Source organism: Triticum aestivum, chromosome 7D (genome assembly GCF_018294505.1).
Source record: "Triticum aestivum cultivar Chinese Spring chromosome 7D, IWGSC CS RefSeq v2.1, whole genome shotgun sequence".
NCBI lineage: Eukaryota > Viridiplantae > Streptophyta > Magnoliopsida > Poales > Poaceae > Triticum > Triticum aestivum.
The window spans coordinates 597,901,900-597,913,853 of NC_057814.1; the positions used below are offsets into that span (position 1 = coordinate 597,901,900).

At 43.8% G+C, this 11,954-nt stretch overlaps 1 pseudogene; it reads right to left on the reverse strand.

The window, feature by feature from the left end:
* Positions 1–2,322: 2,322 nt before the first annotated feature.
* Positions 2,323–11,954, reverse strand: LOC123168357 (probable histidine kinase 1; annotated as a pseudogene).

Below are 11,954 nucleotides of genomic sequence, written 5' to 3' on the forward strand. Positions count from 1 at the left end.
GTTTTTTTTGGTGCGGCTATCGGTGGTTGCGACAACTATTCTACAAGTCGATGAGGCGTGGGGCTACGACCTGCGGGGCGAGATGTTGGGACCAGTTGGACGTTCGTTGTCGCTATTGTAACGAGGGAACCCATGGCCGTGGATGGAGAGAGGCGAGCATCGACACACTGCGATTACGTGCGTGTGGGGGGGGGGGAGCTACCTTGGTGTTGGGAGCGCGATGATGACGGAGCAGCTGCAATCACTGAAAAAAATAGCACGCTATAACCTCGCTAATAGCACGCTATAGCATCTTGAGAATTGTCTCGCTAAATATATCGGTATACAACGTCTCGCTAATAGCACGATATAGCACGCTAATAGCATATTTTGAGGTCGGCGCTATTTTGCTGTAGCACGCTATTTTTTTTCATTGGCTGCAATGCGCGTGAGGCCCATCGGCTAGAGCATGTTGCTGCAAGGGGGCTGTCACGTATGTGGTACATCTACGCACGCCGATGATAACAAAGCTGATCTATCTCAGGCATACCTGGCCATCTGACGGGACGGGCCTACCAAAGCCCAATGCAAAAAACCCAGGCCCAAGCCCGGCCCGGCCCAGCCATCGGGCCTAACAATTGGGCCCAAACCCGGCCCATCACGTTAAAAGCCCGCCGGGCCTTGGGTCGACCCTCTTCGTTAACGCGTGAATACGACGGGCCCGGCCTGGCTCGGCCGTCGGGCTTGAAATCTAGGCCCGAGCCTAGCCCATGGACAAGGTCCGGCCAGCTGGGTCGGGCTTTTCGGGCCGGGCTGGGCTGCCCATAGCCAGGTCTTAGGCCGTTAGCGAAAAGAAGAAGAGGGATGGAGGCCGTTAGTTAGGTAGGAAGAAAAACAGAAAAGGGATGGAGGCCGTTAGTCGGGTGGCGTGACGTAGCAGGCAGCGGCCACCTCAACTAACCTCAACGGAATAACGGCGGGTGAGATCACACTCACACTCCACTATCTAGTCCACTCTCTTGGTTAGCTTAACCTGCCCCCGATTAATCCACGTTCCATGATGGAACGAATCTATGTAATCCTGTACAAGACGTGACCGACGTGACGTGGATTCCACGGCTTGGCCGGCCACCTCTCTCTACACGGCTGACCTCCGTCCCACCGGACGTCTCAAGTCTAGTCCAGCTAACAAATATCACCGCTGGTGTTCAGAAAATATCTTAGCTTTCTTCACTTTTCTTTAGGCATGTAAATGCCCTTCTGCATACAAAATTGGAAAACTCGCCATGGAATTGCTGAAAGTAAATCCTACATGTTCGACTAAAAAAAACGTAGAAAACATGAAATTGGACGTATTTTAATTTGTTACTGTGTCATTAAATTCACTGCAGAAAAGACTTCAAAATGTGTACCTTTTTTATGATCTCTAATAATTAACGCGGACAGAAAAATATCGGCAAAAAGGCGGTTCGCATTAAACTAGCCTCGATTAATTTGGATTGGAATTTCGCAAAAAAAAATGGATTGGAGGGAGTAGCATTTTTATGGACGTGGAACTGAAGTAACCTGAAGAGCCATCGTTTTGGATAAAGGCACGGCATTTCCGTGTCCTGATGTAACTAATTTGGAACATGCTTGGACTGTGCAGCCATGGCAGCAGCAGCATATCTGAACCAAGGGGGAGGAAGCTGCAGGATTAGCAGCTTCTACGGAGAGATTGCTTCGTTAGACTAGGACTGGACCAATCAAAAAGTTCCTCCTGGAAGGTCGCGAGAGGGAGAAACCAATCAAGATAGTACAAACACATAATGTTGTGTGATTTTGTGATGTAAATGGTTTACTTGATGGTCACACAAGCGACTAGGACCAACAATACTTTCTGCTAACTGTCCTTATCGAAAACGACAACTATTACCGGACCGTAGGTAACACACCAGAGCATATCCTGTGGACTGTGGGACCCCATGCCCACAAAATCCACTCTGCGAGGAGAGAAAGTTTAGAGAGTGAGATTCCATGGAGCGCTGGAGAGCCAGGAGAGAGCATATCACTGTCGAGGGGAGAGCGTGCCGACTCGAGCACGCAGAGAGAGCTCCAGGTAGTGCTGCAGCAGTAAACCCAACATGCCTCGCCCAGTTGTGGCGAGGAATCATACGACGTGAACGCGAGACCGAGACCCCCATCGAACACCATTCTCCATCGGTGTATGTACTGAATCCGCGTCCCGTCGCCGTCCCAGCGTGACGCCCGAATAACACCCAGCGAGCGCATCTCGCCGCACCGTCTTCGGTTGCTCCACGGTCATCCTGGATGAGGATGACAACATCGATCTCAAGCACACACGGCCACCAAAATCCGCCTCGACGATTTACTTGTTCTAAGAGCACGGCCACGCATCTGCCGCGACGACGACGTGTGTCGGCGTCGAAGGTCCACTGACCGAATTTAATCCACGGCGCGATGCCAATTGTGCATGTCCCGGCGGCTGAACTTTATCACTCTACTAGGGGCTGCAGATTCGGTGTTGCTGTGTTTTGCCGGGATGCAGGAATGAGAACCTCCCCACGGTAAACAGTGCTCAGGTGTTCCGAGACTGTAGCAGATGCAAAGCGAAAGGGGGTGATATGCTCTGTCCGGCGACTTCTCCCTGATCATGATGAATGAGTGACCGAGCATCCGATGCCTCAGAGGATACCACCCAGCCAGCCAGCAGCCTGAAGAAATATCCATTCAGGTTTCAGCTTCTTGTTTTGGGGTCAGACAAAACATTATCCAGAATAGGGTGGCGGTTGCACATGTTGCAGAAGGGCTGCTTTGCTCATCAGGCAGAGCACAAGAGGGCCAGATCCATAATCCACAATCCATCCACTGGCGCATTATGCCATCATCATCAACAACTTGTGCCCCCCTTTTGGTACCTGAAGAAGATGGTGGCGCCATACTGCAGCTGAACCTCGCCCGTCGCCGGCCGGTAGGAATGGCTGTGCTGATCTGTACCAGCTCTTTCCCACGACCGGTCGCCGTCGAGATGACGAACCGGGCATCGAGCACAACGCGTGACAGCGACCGCGCCGTCGCCCACAAGCCTGTTCGGTGGTAGTACGGTGCACCGGCCCCTCTAACTCACGGCAGCCCTTGTGCTCAACTGCTCTCCTGCACCAGCACTTCCCAGGAAAAACCCCTTGCCCCAAACCTGAAGAAAGGGGAGGAGCATTATCCTTGCCCCAAACCTGAAGAAAGGGGAGGAGCATTATCCATGGCATTTGTCAGGTCCCCTTCAGCACGCCCCTTTCACTGCTGCTAGTGACACCAGCACTCGCAGGGAGCAGGAATAAGCAGCGCCAAAAAGCAGGGCCAAATCTTTATGCAGCAGCTCCAGGATCACCTGCGAGAAGAGAAAAAAATTGATGCTGTAATTAGACTAAGTTAACAGATTATGCTTCAGGTAAGAGGAGAAGTAAAGCAAGATTTGATGCAAATCTCTTGTCACCAACAGGAAGGGGAATAAGGGCTTAGTGCAGGTCAGCATCAGGAAAGCAAAGTGTTTTATTAGGTGATTGCTGCTTTGATCCAACACAATGATCCGGGGAAAGATCATTCCGCGTTTCTTATCCTTGTGGGGGATGATGATCTTTGCCTAATACTTCTAAATTGCTTTATGAAGTGCTCCAACATAGAATTTACTGCGGGCATCCGAGATACAGGAATCTCGGGATGTTCTTTCTTAGTGACAAATCTCTAGAGATACTGCAGTTATTATTACTAAATCCTTGCTTTTGCAGTCAGGCCCATGACTAGATGTCAACCGGTACGAAACTTCCGCATATATATAGCATGATCCGAAGAATGTGGCGACACGATCTCTAGAATAAGAACTTAACAAACTTATAATGATATCAACCAAATCAAAGTCATTGCATAAAAGGTCATTGCCATGTTATCCACAGCATTCACTAAGATAAGAAACAGATCATTACAGACATACAACGGTTTGTGCAAGTACTTTGTGACTATTTTCACCAAGATATTATCAGAATAAGTTCCTCGTCAAAAGGATGACAGCTTTAATCCACAATTATCTCGGCAATACATACATTGGTGCCACACATCATCACAAAACTGAAGCTACTGGCAGTAATACAGTAAGTTGCTAAAGGATAAGATATATACAGGGGTGGCATAATATCAGTTCATGTCTCATACAATCAATGAGGATCTAAAGTTTGAGTAAGCTATGTGATCTTACTGATCGGGCTAGGTTGGCCCCGCTCCCTAAAAAAGAGCTCTCTGTCTGTCTTCCAATAGTAAGGAAGACACACTAACACTATCTATTGCATTTCTGATGCGTCGATGGAATAACATTTACAAGAAAACACTGATATGATTTCACAAAACTTTCCTAAGCTAAAAATTACCTTCCTACACTTTACAGCAATTGGTTAGTTACTGAGACAACAAATAGCGCTGCAGGCACTCTTTTGTTTTTTGGAAGTTCATTGGCTTAGATATGTAGGAATCCATGCCTGCAGCAAGGCACTCATCAGCACTCTCCGCGAATGAATTTGCTGTCATCTGCAATGCATCATGATATTCAGGGTTATTATACAGTATCCGAAAATAATCGACTTAACGTAATGGTCCATAATCCCTAATATCTATTGTTATGTGGGGATTAACTGAGCCACAAAGAAATCCCATGCATTGACATTTAAAGCCAAATGGAAGAGTATGTGAAGCCTCATGGCCAGAAACACACTGAAAAGGCTCGAAAAAAACATCCACTGTTAATCAGTAAAGTGGAAATGTTGTTCTCACAATGTGTCGATGCGTTCTTTCAAAGTCTAGGCAAGTCTATGATATTGCTATAAAAAGATTCAAAGGAGTTCCTTCGGTAGTGCTGAGGTGCTAGTATTTCCCACATTAATTGGAGAGGAAAAAGAAAATGACCTACAATGGTATATACTAATCATTCATACATTTGAGCTGTTATTGTATAAGGAACACATTTCCAATTATAGCACTGTAGTTGTACAGAAAATACAACTTATTCTTAAATATCAGATACAGGTAATGTGATTGTGCGTAGTTTGGGCACTTGTCTTACAAAGCAAGGCAGAGATAACATGAACATTTGAAATATTAGATGCAGGGGCATATTTTACTTTTTACTCTAAATATGAGTACTCAAAGCATTGAAATTTTTATTTTGCAAATGAATGTTTTTCTCCACTACGCACCTAACTGCATGTCATTTTGCACATGAATGTACGATCACAAAACAGACAATCATGAAGTAACATGGGAACAAAGGTGAGACACAGATACTATTTAACATGAATTTGGAATTGTTTAAGCTTACCGCAATTATAGGTACTCTCTTCCCTTTCTTGTCTTGCACACAATCAGATGAAATAGCTGAGTTAGCTATCATCTCATTGTCTTCAGGCTTTACAGAAGCATCCCAACAGCCAGTATTTTCAAAGCAACGGATCAATTTAGTGGCTTGTAGGCCATCCATTACTGGCATGTGAACATCCTGTCAAGAAAGTGCCATTACCATTGTCAACAGAAGAGCAGAAGAAACACTACCACATGATATAAATTTCACTTGGTTTCATAAGGCTGTCCTGACGCCAGTAATGATATCACAAGATGATTCACCATCTTTATAACTTAAATTATATTTATCAAAAAGTATAAAGGTAATCCGCTACGCTATCAAACAATATCAATACTGGACCATGGTGACTAGTGATATAGGAAGCAAGGAGGGCAACTAATCGTTGTAGACAACAAGAGATAATCCATGAAGCTTGGAACACACTAGAACAAGTCACGCAATGAGTCAACTCAATCAATTATTGGAGTAACCCTTGCCCATTTTTAAGTTCAGAATAATGTATATCCATCACCTAACAGATTAAGCTTTTTGCTCCATTTTTTTGTGCTTGAAGTGGTGTGTTCATGAAAAGAATGTGCCTATTGGCTTGAATTTATATTTATTTATCTTGTAAACTTGGCATCCTTTAAGTGTCACTTTTGTAACTTAAATATTTTCAGGTGAGGCAATCGAGAATGAAGTGATGGCTACATATGGATGAATGGATGAGGTAAACATGAGAAACCAAACTAATGCTAGCATGTTAGCATAGACAATCGAGAATTTTGTTTGTCATACCATCAGGATAATATCATATTGATGGCGCTGTACTGCACGGATTGCTTCCAGTCCGTTATTTACTATGTCTATTCCATGGCCCAGCGGCACCAGCATTGATTTTGCCACCATTATATTGACTTTGTTATCTTCGACGAGGAGGATCTTTGCCTTGCTGCTACTTGGAGAACACTTGGATTTCTTGTTAAGTGAGTTTTCTTCAAGAGCTTTGCATGCTTTCCTTCCCTCCTGAATGCCAGCCCCTGAAACTGATGTTGTGTCGGCTCGGGAACTGGAAACCCGTTCAGCTTGACTATTCAGTTCAAAGACCATTGAACAATCATTTTTTTCTTCATCTATGCTGCTAACATTTGGACCATTTGATTGACTAGCAGCAGGGGCACACTTTCCAGAATTATCTTCCGTCGATATGAAACCATTGGAGAATGGTTTATGATCCTCTATTACATTAGTAGAATCATAGCACATAAGATTGCTGCCAAAGAACTTGGTGTTGTTCATTATTGGAACTCCAGAAGACAGGAGAGAAGGGCGCACTTTCGGCTTGAAAACGAAAGATCCTTCTATATCATTGATAGTGAGATTATTACGAGTACTGGCCTCATCATCAGGATCATCACTGTTCTCCTCTTTTGCAGGAATTTTGCAAGGTATCATGAATGTGAATGTTGATCCTTCATCCTCATAGCTAACCACAGTTAGAGTACCACCCATCAACTCCACCTAAATCATTGTGAAAAATCAATAGAATAGTTACATGATTTATTCCTTATCTAAGAAAAGTTACTCCACAATTTATTAAGTTACTGTGAACCTGCTTTAGTTAAAACTAACATTAAAGTATTTCTTCTTGTGATTCCAGGTATTAGTGGTTAGTTCATGCATAACTACTGGTATATTAATTTTGTCTTATAGATGAATCAATAACCGGAACTGAAAAAAGAGCGTACCAACTGCTTGCAGATCGCAAGGCCCAGCCCTGTTCCACCATATTTTCTTGCATGGTCCGTACTGGCTTGCATATACCTCTTGAACAGGCACGGCAGTGCCTTCTCTGCAGATGATCATAGATTGAAAGAATCATGAGAAAAGGAGATAAAACAAATCCCTGAGATTATATGTTTCCCCTTGAAACGGGATATGGGGGAAAAGGAGATATATGGGGAAAAACCTGGTATTCCGATCCCAGTATCATGTACATCGCACTGAAGCCAAACAACTTCTCCCGCATGGTACTCCCTAAAATTTTCATTTGATACAACACCATTCTGACAAACATCTTCACGACTGGAGCAACACGAAGCATCTTTATCACAGTTTCTTGGAGAGGCAGCAGAATTTTCTGCTGCAGTAGTAACTGAGCTTGCAGGATGGGCTCTCATATGAAGTTGCCCATTTTCTATTTCACATCCTGCTTGCTGCTTATCTACAAGACGAAGTTTTATCCCAACCGTCCCATCATGTGTAAACTTCACTGCATTGCTGGCATGGTTCCAAATAAGATATATATCAGACATATATTTTGCATTACATCCAAGCGCATGTTTGTTTTATTTAACTTTTATCCAATCTCTTTAAAGGCTGGTATGCTTTAGGAAAATAGGAAATGGAAACTCACCTGATTAAATTGGTCAGAATTTGCCTAATCCTTAGCACATCACCAATGACCTATAACAACATTGAAAAAGTATAACTCAGACAAATGAAATCATTTTAAGTAAGCGAAATCCCCAAATTGACAAAGATCTCTCCTGCTCTGCAACTACTTAAACTTATAAATAGGTACTTCATTTTCTTCCATAAGGTGACTGAAGTCAATTTGCAGATACATGAATGTGTAAAGCCAAATTCAGTCTTCACCCTTAACAGATCTGAGTTTGACTCTGGGTCCGGTACAGATTGACGTGTTAACGCTTTAGACAAGAAAACATGGGAGAAAAGGTAGTTATTACTCAATACCTCCAATGGAACATCATCTCCTATAAATCCTTCAAGGGTCAATTCCTTCTTCAGAGATGCAGCAGCAGTTTGGAGTACGTGTTTAACTACTTCCCTTGGTCTAAATGTCGTAGCCTCTAGTTTCATAGCTCCTGAAGTAATGAAGGCAGAAACAACCTACTTCAGATTTCAAGTGTCTTAGGCACAAAGAGAAATACGTTAACAACTATAACACCAAATGAAATGCACCAACAGTTTTGGATAATTGTTTGGAGCAAATCTCAAAAACTATCTTCACTCAGGAAATGTCACTCTGAACTTATTTACTACCAAGTAACACAGTGGGAATTGAAATGCACTTAATGTATACATTATGTCTTTTAGTGGGTGTTGCTGTGTTGCATCCAGCAACTCCTAGAAACCACTTGAAAAGAAGAAGATAAATGGCTCATTTTTCTTAAATAACATTCATTTTAAATACCTGACTCCACTTTGGAAAGATCGAGGATGTCATTGATCAATTGCAATACAAGATCTCCAGAAGATAACATAACTTCTAGCAACTGATATTGCTCTTTATCCAGTTTAGTAGCTGCAAGAATTTCAGCCATGCTAAGAACCCCTGAAAGGGGAGATCTGATCTCATGGGACATGGTGGCTAGCATTTGTTTTGCTCTCATAGTTTCCTCTGCAACGTTAGGTAAGTGGAAGCATTCAGTGTACAATTCTGACTTACAGCTCAATAATTATATTAGAGTAAAATAGACTGTGCTACAAGATGCAAACCAGTAATGTGCAGAGATCTGCTAAGTTCTGTTTCCTTGGCTTTTTGGATAGCTTCTCTCACCCTTATATCCGCCATTTTCTCCCTTGTTTTGACCTAAAGCGCAAATAATCAGAAGGGAGGAACAAAATATAGAACAGCATGCGGTGCACTAAATACAATTTAATTAAGGTCCCATTTAATGTGAAAACTACTCTCAAAGAATAGTTTATGCAATCCTCACAAGAAGGTTCCAATGCACAATATCGTTTTCGCATGCAATTTCAAAACTGAAATCATGAGCCTAGCCATGAAATATAACATGCCGACCACTGGTAAGAAATGTCAATTATCTAAAATGCTGCAAGAAGCGACTGGTTCCTACAAAGTTAGAAATAGGCGCAGTGCCACTGGATGAAACAGAAATTTTAGTATGCAGTTCTAGGCTTCTAGCTACAATTCTATGCATCCTTTCACAGACCAAGAAGAAGGGTGACTTTTACTGTGCACACCAGAGCCAAGGGAAACGAATAATATTTTTATTCTCAAGATTCAGAATGAAATGGAATTGAAGAGGCCTATATGAGAGAAGTAAATTCAACAAATCACCTGGTCTGTTATGTCCATTGCAACATAATTCACACCAATTGTTTCCCCAGATTTGCTGAATACTGGTTCAATGTATGTCACAAAAGTCTTTGCTCCAAACAATGGAGTGTTAAACACAAACTCTCTCTTAGTTGGTATACCCTTGGCCATAACCTCCCTCTTGACATTATTCATTTCATCTATACCCTCACCTGACAATATCTCATGGTCGGTTTTACCAATAACATCCTGAAAAATAAATTGTAATTAACCAAAGTCAAAATTTATAGAGTGGGAGCTGTGAAAAGTATATGAAGCAGAAAAGTCAGCGACGAAGGCATGGTGAAGGTATCAGCACAAATTAAATTACCTCATCAGCAAGTGTTGGGAAGTGATTAAATATGAAACGGTACCGCAAGTCAGCATCCTGTAAATAAGAAAGAGAATACGTATCATTTACCAATACCCTATCATCGAAGTTCATGTTCAGTGCTCCATCATGTGCCTTCTTTGAACGGCATCTTGTGTACATAGCAAGTTGTAACTGGTGTAAACTTAGATAAAGCATACCTGGTGAGCAATTACAATAGGAGCACTTTGGAGAACCAAATGCAAGAAGTAATCAGCCCGTTTTAACATTCCAGAGAATTCCTCCACCGGTGTATGTGACTGAAGATTCTTTATATCTTCCTCCAACTTTTCCTCCAATGCACGCTCCCTTTCCAGGCTTGCCTCAAGCGCTTCTTCTAACCGCATCGCTCGCTCTTTCCAATAGGAAATAGTGTTGTATTCTGCATCTATTTTAAGCTCTTGATTACGAGAATGGTCATCAGTCTTTTTGCTCGGACGCTTCCATTCATTCTTGTAAACTTCATCCAGTATTGGTACTTGCCTCTTCGCAGCATAATAATTTTCATCCTGAAATCGCTGCTCCTCCAAGATTTGTTGCTTCTTTTCTTCAATCTCTTTTCTCTGTTGGGAGAGACGGCCAAGCTCTTCGCTCAAAAGCAGAGCATTACTAGCCCGCTTATATTCCCAATGCTTTACAAAGTATTGCATTTGAGAAGCGCCTTTCTCAGAGCTTGCAATTTCCTTTAGCCGGTGGAGATCCGCACGAGCAGGCTGCTCACGAAACTCAACATCATTGAGTGCATCGTCGTCCTTTCCAAGTTTCTCCATTTTGAACTGCTTCTGGTGTGCATCCCCTACGTTAGGCCACATTGGTGGTGCGACCTCATCATCAGACTCGCACTGGTACTCGTCGCCCATCTTACTTTTATATCAAGCACTTCTGCTATCTGGTGAAATCTCACTCAAACTTTAGTCATTGTGCACCCAGCATGTGCTGTTGCCGGCTCTTGCTTACACACAATAATTTCTACTTCAAATTTCAACGTTCCCGGTGCTCTGAGAACAGCAAGTCGTAGTGTAACTAACTCTTGTGTCCACCAACCTGCAGACAGAGAGAGAGGATCAGCAGCTACTCTTTTTTCTGCATAAAACATCCAGTTTGCAACCTGGTGCCAAATGAAAAAAGATAATCTCATCATGAAGCTGGTCAAATTTGGCAATAGCTGATCAACTGAATTGCACAGTACTAGGACTCTGCTGGAGAAACAAGCTTGCCGGAAGAGCAAACTATGATCAACAGGTAATGCATATTCAAGTAAAATTCTGTAGCGAAAATGCCGAAAGGAATTCCGCTTTCAGGGCAACCAAGTAAACGTGCATGACTGTGGCAACAAAAGCAGACATGCAGCTCTCCTTTTCACGAAGCTCCATACATTCCGTAAAGATGTCACCTCCCCTTTCTTCGAGGCAGCAGGGGAGCATTTTCGGATCATGGGACGGCAGTGAAAAAGGGACAGCGCTGAATCTAAGATTCTACGACTGGGCTCCAGAAACCACAGGACCAAACACAATGCTGAAGAAAATATGACAGATGCAAATCTGAACTACAGCGTCCAATTGAGCTGACCTCTCCAAAGGATCAGAGGCCAAGTCACCACAAATCGAATGAAGCATATGCCTCATAAAGTCAAACAGCTCAGTTCTAGAGAGAGCACAAGCAAAAACAATCACCAAAGCAACAGCATATATCAGGAACCTGATCCCAGTAGGATCCGGCCTTGCTCTGCTCCGCCGGTCCATGCCCGCAACCCGCTCGGCAGAATGCCAAGGAGAGCTCACAGCGCCGCGGCACTCTGGATCAAATCCCCGGCCTCGAAAACCACCCGATCAAACGGAAAACATGCCAAGTAGGCAACTAGCACCCGAAGCCCAGAAGCTCTACGAAATCGCAACACGCCCGCCAAGCGTTCGACGGAATGCCTGGCCAGCACCAGCGATCAGGAGACCTCACGACTCACCTGAGGTAACGGGCGCGAGCTCCGAAGACGACGCCTTCGGCTCCCTCCTCCTCCTTCCCGAACGCGCACGGCCGCAGGGACAGGGACAGGGACAGGGCCGGGAGCAGAGAGGGCGCGCGAGATTGAGCTGGAACTTGGC